We start from the raw sequence: 10183 nt of genomic DNA on the forward strand, positions 1-10183 counted from the left end.
GTTATCTGTACCTAGATTCTGTTCTTCTGGTAGCTAGGACATTATGTATCTGTGCCTTCTGCCTTGTAGTGGTCTGAGCTGCCAGTGTTGTGATGCTTTTAAAAGCTATCCTAAATCCTTGTTTGTTTATCCAATTGGAATTTGGTTGTAGCTTGGGAATATTCTTGCTGGGGAGAAAGTTCAAAATTTTTGGTGATCTTTCCTCTTTTGAAAGTAATATGTTGTTCAAGTGGGGATTCTTACTGTTTACATTTGCAGGATAATTTGCGTTAGTTTTAGCTGCATACGAGATCGAATGTGATCTTACATAGAATGTAATTTGTAAATGACGGTGAATAAAATATATTACCTTCGGTCCTAATTATAAAATTTCGTTTGTTTAGTTATAAACATGGTTTTATAAATAGGACTGGAGGGGTGGTAAATTTTTTTTCCTTCCCTAGAATAAATACATAATTTCAAAGTAGTGGCGCTCTAATGAATCCTGTTTGAGGGGTCAGGTGTTTGAAAGGTCAGGGAGTGCGCGAGATAGATGAAGCATTTGATTTTTAAACTACCGTTCAGAGGCATCAGTGCGCCGTGGTAGAAGATTTTTAAAAAAAATGTTTTTTAGACGACGTTGTAGAGCATGGTTTGGTGAGGTGACATATTATAGGAGAATGACATTTGGATTCATTGCCTGGTGACTCTCTGGATATTGACAACTTTGGTATCACATATTAACTGCTTTTTAAAAGGAATAACCAATACATAATTACAAGAAATTGTCATTCTCCATACAGGAGACTTCATGTTATTATATGTTATTCTCCCATCGGGAGTTCAAAACTGGTACCCACTTGAGGGAGATCCATGTTTTGCCACATCACTGCCTCTCAAGCATGATGAGAGGATCCAAGTTTTACTTTGACGAGACACGTATCATTCACAGAAATGGATTATCAAAGCCATGTCATAATGCAGTTGAATGTTTCCCAGAACTTACAAAATTATGAATTTATTATCAAATCTTCTAGTAAGAATACAAGATTTATTTTACAATCTATCCAGTATCACAATGTTGCCTCGTGTAAGGTCACACGTCATGATTGAGACTCCATGAAGTATTACATCAGAATTAATTAGACAGATTTTAGGTCTTGGTCAAAATTCAACCACGTTCTGAGATTCTGAATCACAATAGTGTGCGATTGGCCAAGAGAAAGGAGAGATTTTAATGGTCACGGTACACTATACACATCTTGACAGCTGCCTCAATCTTTTTAATCTTTTCACTCACGTAATGGCTAGCACACATGTACAAATATATCTTCCATTTCACTTGTGAATGAAACACATAAAGTGTGAAGCTTTCCAACGTGGATCTACGACTGCCCTACGATCTTCCCTTCCAGCATTTGCCCAAGCCTCAGATACAAAGCTTCTTGTTCTTCGAAGGATAGGTTCATTAATATCTGAAGCAATCAGAGCCGTTAAAATCGCATTTGTCAAATGTTAAGTTAAATACAAAGGAAAACTCATGATATAATTGACACATTTACCTGATCCAGAACCAGTTCAACTGAGAAACTTTGAGGCACAAACAAATGATTGATGATAGATGTATGCAAAAACAGCCATCACCATCTACAATGCGAAAAGACAGTAAAAAAATTGATTAACAATAACAAGAAAACCTATGAAGTATGACCTATTTGAGAACCATCAAGTCATTTTAGCCGCTTATTCTTTTGAAAAAGAAGGAAGAACATTTCATGATAAAATAGATGAACCAATTCTGCTCGTGTATATTTTAATTAGAGGCAACAAATAAACCAATGCTTAGTCATGCATCCGGCCAAAATACTTCTTACATGATGGTATGAATATATACTTTATTCTTGACAGCATGTTCCTAACATCCCTACTCACTACTCAACCACTTCATAGGTTATTATCAATGCCAAATGTTCATTGATCATGAAAGGATCCTAGAATGTTTTCAAGGATACACAAAATATAATTGATAAGATTTTCTTCCAATCTGCACATTTACTTATAGCTCAAGTGCCCGTGATCATTTTCAATGTTAATCTTTCCGTTGGATTGTGTTTCAGGGGGAATGAGGACGCAGGATGAAACTAGGCAATGCTAAACCTAGTTTTCAAATTATGAAATAGAAAATATCTACTCAGGCAGAAGGGATACCTACATTGGTGAATGCGTTATCAGTATCATGTAAACATGCTATGTTCAATGTTGGCAATGTGTATGTATGTCAATACTCTACCTGGCAGTCCATTCTGTCAGTAATTCCACCATGTCCCGGGATACTGTCACCAAAATCCTGCAGAATTGAAGAACACAGAGAGAACTGTCAATAATACAAGATGGCTGAAAATAATATTTGCTCGCTGCATTGCAAAAGCGCCAAGTCCAGACCTTTATTTTAAAAGCTCTTTTGAAACCACTTGCGAAAAAACCTCCAAAAGGTGCAATAATAGAAGCAAACAAGCCAATACAGAGTGCATGCCATTGCACTGGTAGGATTGATATCTCTCTCCATGGAAACTGCACCAGATTTATGTCAGAGTCGTTTAGAGATTGTGGATTGGCACCTCATAATTACACCATAATCATCAGATTTATAAGCTGAACTGGCATGTAAAAGATGTGAATTTAAACTTCAGTAGTAGTTCAAAGATCCAATGTAAACTGCAGAGACATCAATTTTAGGTAAAATCATCCATTGACTCAGGGTCGTTAGCAAACGCCCTCAACTAACCAAAAATTTCTCCCTGAGCTACCTTCTTTCAGGATGCAGATATTTCTGCTAGTTCCCCATTAATGTCATTGACCAACATTCCACTTTAGACTCTTTCATTTGTCACTTCGCATGCTCTTATTGGTTAGAAATTAAAATACAGTGGTTAAAATATTAAAAGAAGGGTTATGCAAAAAGGGAATCCCCAAATTCCCAAAACCAAAACCCGAATTTTAGGAGCAGATAATTGATCAGTGAGCACAAGTCATGTGAAAGATGAAAGAGACTAAACATTTGAGTTAACATGGTTTTAAGGGGAGCTAGCAAGAAGATCTAAATCCCAAAGGGTAATATTTCAATGGAGCATTTGCCATTCTCAACAGTGGAGGGAGGATGCATGTGAATGACCCGGTGTTGTGTGTTGGAAAAAGAGAAGAGGAGATGGGGTATTTGCATTCGCCTCTTAATTTGATGGGGCAGAGAGGCACACATAACACCCTTTTAGTCTATGCAAACAAAAGGATTTCAAATGACTTTTCAAGGAATGACAGCATAAAATTTCCAAAAAACTAAGAGGTTCACAGAAAACGCGGGATAGATATCAGTTGCATTACATATCCTGTACTGTAGACTGCTGAGCGGAAATCCTCGAGTTACAATAATTTTCAAGCCGAAATTCAAATACTTACAAAGAGAGCAACCCATCCTGGTAAGGCATAAGACTCTGGCTTAAACAGTGGGCCTGGATCACAGTGAAGCCAACCAGTTGATAAATCCTGCATGTTATTTCCAGGGAAATAAAATTAAATTACTTATTTGTTGAAAAATGCCCCATCAATGAGCTATGGTCTCTTGAAGAGCTACCTTCCTAGGACATGTTAGCCACTTAGAGCGACCCATGAGGTTTGCTAGCTGCAAAAGGAGATTTGTAGAATTACGTTAATGTCTATTATTACAACTTCATTTCTGTACACATCGAAGGGGAAAAAGCAGGGATCTGCTGTTAAATTAAGGCGAGTCTACAGGTCTTTTCCTTTTTCATAATCACATGCACATAAATATTGATCGACATATCTAAATGCTTAAAAGCTTTTTACTTTCTCTTTTTTTGGCCCAGAAGAAACAGAAGAGAAGTTTAATACATCAGAAAAGGTGATTTATAGGGGATTCCCAATAGCATACTCTGTATACTAATAATAACACATCATACATTTGACTGACTCATGAGGAAATCTAAGAATGTGAGATTTAGGCCCTCCACAATAAAAAAATGATAAACCAAATGAATAGACAAGGGAAAGAATCGCGAAAACAAAATAACGATTAGTGGATGCAGAAAAGCAATGGCAAGCAATACACGTGTCTTTCAAGTAATTTTCTGACACCATTTGAGATTTAAGAATAACAGTGCAATGTGCCAACCGTAGACCCATCAGCAAGACCAAACACTATTGGCATTACCACGCAAATTTCAAGGACTTTCACAAGCACGCTTTTGTGTAGCTCATTTAGGCTGTTGCAATCAAATAAACTTTGATTAAATGAAATTTATGTTATTTTACGAGTGATTATGTTAGTTGAATATCTCTCCCTCCAAAAGGAAAAAAAAATCCATCTTCATTACAAAATTGAAAGTCAAGCTCACCAAAAATGCAGAGATGATAGTTGTAACCGATGCACCAATAAAACCTTCCCATGTTTTCTTTGGAGATAGCTTTATCAAAGGGGTTCTTCCGAAGAAGAAACCAAAGATATAAGCAGCAATGTCACTAATGACAATAAGGGAGGCTGGAAGAAGAAACCTGCAGAATGAGCCCGTTGTCAGAGAAAATAAGCAAAACGTTTAAATATCAATTATTTCATATGGTCAATTCCAAGTATACAAAGTCTTAAAGCCACCAAACAGCAACTGTGAAGTATTAAATATAATCACAAAAATAAATAAATAAATAAATATGGGCAATTCAAAATGAAGAGCCAATGTCACCTAAAACAAACTAAACAAGAAAAAGGAAATGTATTTGGCCAACTCTAATGAAGGAAGGGAAAATGGTTGAGTTGGGAGAGCGCTTGGTGATGTGCTAAATAGATCCTATGCAAATAAAAAGTATGAATTGACGAAATTTTCTCAATCTATAAGCTTGTTCATCTTCTAACTCAATACCTGACTACAATCTCAACCACGAGATCCAAATACAAACTTCTTGCAAACAAATACAGGCTGTAAGAATATGATAACTTCAAATGATCCCAATATACAAACCAGAATCCCCGGAAATATTTTTACTCATTCACTGGTTATGTGTACAGCAAACTGAATGACATACAGAAATTATTTTCTATAAAGCAGTTCTTCATATTTTAAACTCAACGCTATTTCATAGTTCATACCAAAAAGAAAAGTTCAGACCTCAAGATATGAACTTAAACTAATTTCTTAATTTGTTCGTCTTGGCACTTTAATTTATGCTTATAAGCACACATAAAAATACATACTACCTCAAGTCCTTGCACTCTTAAAATGTTAAAATATATACAATTCAGCATCAATAACCTGTCAAATAATTGCACAAAAGCAGGTCAACTTATAACTATAATATAAGGAATAAACGACATTTTGGTCAATCCAACTCTTAAAATTTGTCCTTGTGGATAACGAGCGACAGCAGCCATCAATTAGATATCATGAAAAAGACAATCCAAAAGTGACCCAGAATAATTATGAATGCATTTTCAAAATACTCATTAGTTCCCTCAGATAGACCATATTACCAGAATATTCCTTCAAAAATGTTTGCCACGGTGAAGGAGGACTGTGTAAACACAACAATCAGAATCATGTGTGTCCAGGCATACTGACCAAATTGATACTTGTACATCTTCTTCTTTAATGTGAGAATGAACCACATAAATCCTGAATTCAGTCATTGAAAGGGAGGAATATCAAAATATTAGCATCCATCCATTGACAAGAAATGGCAAGTAAAACAACAATCTTCAAATAACTAACAAGAAATATATCAAGCATTTGACAGACATTGCTCTAGGCTCTAGCAATCAAAATTACAGGGTTAACGTGCGCAAGATACCTGCAATGTACAAGGAGTAGCAGATAGCCATATGATATTTTACAAGGCTGCTCACAAGCTGATATAAAACTTTGTCTAAGGTCACTGTGTTGACAAGGCGTTGACTGAGAATACGACCATACACAAATAACATTGCAGTGAAGAAAAAATGCCTGAAATAGTTAGTTAAAAAATAAATCAATATCAGTAAAAAGGACATAATCAACAAGTCATCTAATAATTATTAAAATCTGGCCTTTCAATTACTACCTCTTCTTATGAAAACAAATAACACTGTTACGAGGGCAATGAAATAGTGAAAAATACCAATTCAAAAGCCTAAATCCAGGCAGCTGCCTATCTTCATGAGATCTTCTAAGTAGATTGAAAAGCTCTTTTGCCATAAAGATCTGGATGACAATAACCATGGCTGTAATGTAGAGGTGACCCATGTAGATGATTAACGCAAAGCCCCCTATCATCCAAAGGGTTGAGTATGCACGGATCAACATGGACTTGTATTTGTTCTTGTCATGAACAAGTAAATGGTTCCCATTTGCTTTGCTAAGTTCTGTATCAGTCTGAGATAAAGAAGTTATCAAATGAATCATTTCCTGGTTTACTGAAGTTTTTCGTAAAGAAATTGAGCCTTGGTTCTCAAATCATTCAACTTATTACTACAGCTTATTATATTAATTTCCAGTCAGAGACAACAAATGGACATTACCTAACCCATTACAGATGGAAAAAGTAACTAATTTTTTAAATTAAAAAAAAATCCTCAGCGATTATAACCTTCCAATGATTGTTTTCCCCAGTTATAATTGCTGGACAATTTTCAGGTTCCATTTGAATTATAGGATCCCCCTTCAGTGTAGGTGGAGCCATTTTCATATCAGTGCCACCATTACACTAAAGCAACTAGCAAAAAGTTTATATAGCTAACCTCATTGGAGCGTTTGCGCTGCCTATTTCGAAATGTCGGAGTCGAAAAGGCACTAGTAGTAGCATCCTTATCCTTCTGCATAGCTCTTCAATCAGATGTTAGCCAGTTTTGAACAGTGTAAAAGGGGCACGTGAAGCACAGGATGTAGACACCTGAAAAATAGATGGCATATGCTCTTTTGGCTTACATGAAGCATTATTCCCAAGAAATCTATTATCTATTAATTAGAACAAAGTAAACATCTCAGGAGGCCTGATTAAACTCAGGAGGGCAAAATGTCACATCATATGGCAAGTTCTAAGGTAACTGAATCAATCGAACATCCATTGTCCAGGAAGGGATAAAAGGGAAAATGTCAAGCCTCTGGCTGCAATATTTGAATTGGCTAAGTGAGCTTTTTGCAAATGGTCTTCCTTTGTCATTTTCCATCCTATAGAGAGCTAGATTCTCCCCTATACCTCTTGCATATTTGCCATCCTTGTGTAATTCACAGCATCTCATTCCTCAACTGTGATCATCTTCTTTTGACACCGGCATCTGCATGAGCTAAGCTTCATGAATAACAAACGATCCTAACTCCAACATGTAATTACTCACCCGCCTCATCAACCACATCTTTGCCTCACCACTTACTCTACACAAATTTCCTGCTTCATAAAGCATGATGCCATAGCTAACATTTAGTAAATGCCTAATATATACCTTTGAATTCTAGGTATCCTCAATGACACACAACTCATGCCGCCCACCTCACTTCATCAAACAAAGTAATCCTTAATCTCATAATTTTATCAAAATGAAGGTTCTAGTAATAAATGTTGAAGCTCAAGCTTATCAACTGAAGTTAAAAGTTGCGAATAGTGACCATTATTAGCTCTATAATTGCATGAAAGCATAGGCACAGTACTGATTCTCAATGCTAACGCAGATGCAAAGTTTAACCAGAAAGGAACATATTCGCAACTATTGCATAAATAGTACTGGGCAAGTTTGGCTACTGACTGCACCTAAAGATGCCCCTCATGAGTAATTTAAATTTATCCGCGCCATGTTACCGGAATAAAATTAGATACTGATGCCCAAAATCTCCATTAAGTCGTCTTACGTGGGATCTATAACTTCTCAATTTAGAAGAACCGACTATTTATTGTATTAATGTCCGTATTAAATTAAATGAAACACAGAACCTTATTCCCAGAGATGTATAGACAAAACCAACATAAAACGACTGCTGCATTTCTCCAGGTAATTCGGATTTATGCCTGAACTTCAACATCAGTCAATACCGTTCGAGTCCCCAACTCCCCACTCCCTCCCTTCATATTGAGTTTGAGTATCAAACAAAACCAGACGTGCAAGAATTTTCAAGAAGCTCACGGGAGTAGCCTCCGGTACCTCACCTCCACGAAATGCGAGCGACAAATATAAAATAAACACAAGTGGTGAAAAATAGAGATGAATATCAAAGAATAAACAACATTCAAGGCAGGAGACTAGATTTAAAATCAAGAACAGTTGTTTCCAGTGAAATTTCAATCAGAGGTGAAGTACTCGAACCATAAGATCAAACCAAGCAGAGAAAATGCAAACAAATATCGACAAATGAGATATCTAAGAACAAGGTAGCGAATAATGAGTAATCGTGAAAGCACAAAACCTGTTTGATTCTCCTAAGAGGAGGAAGTGATATACAAAGATGGAAGACTACAAAGAATGAAGAAGGCAAGCGAATAGGAACATTAATAGAGGCCGAAGGGGCTAAAGGCAAAACGAACGACGAAGCCTTCTTTACTAGAAAATTAGTTGCTGTACCAGGAAAAAATAATAATTGAAGAGAATAATACCAAATTAAATTATATATGTTTCTCACTTTTTTTGCCAACTATATATAATTTTTTTCACTGAACTTTATTAAAGTTATTCCATTTTATATTTTTTGAACATATATTATGGAAAATATGTTTAAAAAATACAATGGAAATAATATATTTCTCTGGAAAAATATTTTTTGATTTTAATAAAATATTAGAAAATAGAATGTATAGTTCACCCAAAATTTATTAGTTTTATTTTTCTTTTTTGGGTTGCTGGTTCAGTTTTGCGGCAGATACAAAATTTCTAAAATTCTAGAGAATGTGAAAAAAATAGATCGGTCAAATTGAAAATACAGGGTTGCGCGCCTGAAACGTGGGAGCATAAGCTGGTGACACGTTAGCAGGTCATATGTTCATTCTTGTAGCTATATAGTTTATCCGCGCATGACATATAATAATATAAAAATCATTTAAATCCATAATAAAATTTGTGATATTTTATAATACTTTTGAAAAAATACTCCCATTAATGATTCTCCTCATCCTTAATAAATGATTTTACAACTACAGAAGAGTATTTAATGAGGGGCAGATTTTAAGAAAGATAAAAAATAATTCAGACGCAAATAAGTTCCACAATTATGTTATTTATGTTATTTTTAGCAACTATGTATTATAAGACTTTCAGTTTTAATTATAAGATCTTGTTTATAGATTATAAATGAGATATTATAATTAGGAGAGGACGTGATATGTGTATTAAAGGAGGGAGGGAATACTACTCATTTTTTAATTAATTTTTAGATTTTATAATATTAAGTATATATCAGCACATATATAATAATGAGTACTTTAAATAGTTGTAATTTTATTTTTTCATAAAATATTATTGGAGAAAGATATATAGTCAGATCCCTAAAGTTTTGATTAATTTAAGTTAAGATCCCGATAATTTTTTCATTAAGAGATCAGTCCTTAAAATTGCGTTAATTTTGGTCAAAGTACTTACTATTATTAAATATCATTGTCATAAAAATGATATATCATTATCCCGTTAGTAACATGTTACCACTATGTTGACACACAAGATATAATTTTTTAAAAAAACAATTTAAAACAATACCGGACTAAATTGCCACACATATACAAATATAAGGAATAGAATTAAGAGTTTCATCATTTATTTATGACCCGTTTGAAATAACTTATAAGCATTTTTTCAACTATAATTTACGAAATACAAAATAAATATGCAAGAGAAATGTTGTCTCAATTTATAGAAAACATGCAAATAAATGTTCATAATTGCCAACCCAAATGAGTCCTTAATTGGCAAAATTCCTTGTCAACTTAGGATGTGTTTAGATTTGTGATGCATAAATACTTATAAATACTCTCACTTAAGCCCATACAAGACTCTCTTTATATATTTACCTCATATTTTGTAAATTATAGTTGAAAAGCTACTTTTAAACAATTCCAAGCAAACTTTTAAATGGGTTGAGAGTGGCGATATTTACATTGTAGGCAACTAATTTTGGGACAGAAAATGAAAAAAAAAAAGAAAAAAGAATAAAAGGGTCAATGAAAAATCTACACACACATGTTATCT

The 10183-nt window shown here is 34.6% G+C and overlaps 1 pseudogene; it reads right to left on the bottom strand.

Annotated features, from left to right (window-relative positions):
• Positions 1 to 1050: 1050 nt before the first annotated feature.
• On the bottom strand, positions 1051 to 8514 carry LOC114747465 (phosphatidate cytidylyltransferase 2-like; annotated as a pseudogene).
• Between the last annotated feature and the right edge of the window lie 1669 nt (positions 8515 to 10183).

This window comes from Neltuma alba, unplaced genomic scaffold (genome assembly GCF_004799145.2).
Source record: "Neltuma alba isolate B1F8T4 unplaced genomic scaffold, ASM479914v2 tig00005331_pilon, whole genome shotgun sequence".
Lineage (NCBI taxonomy): Eukaryota > Viridiplantae > Streptophyta > Magnoliopsida > Fabales > Fabaceae > Neltuma > Neltuma alba.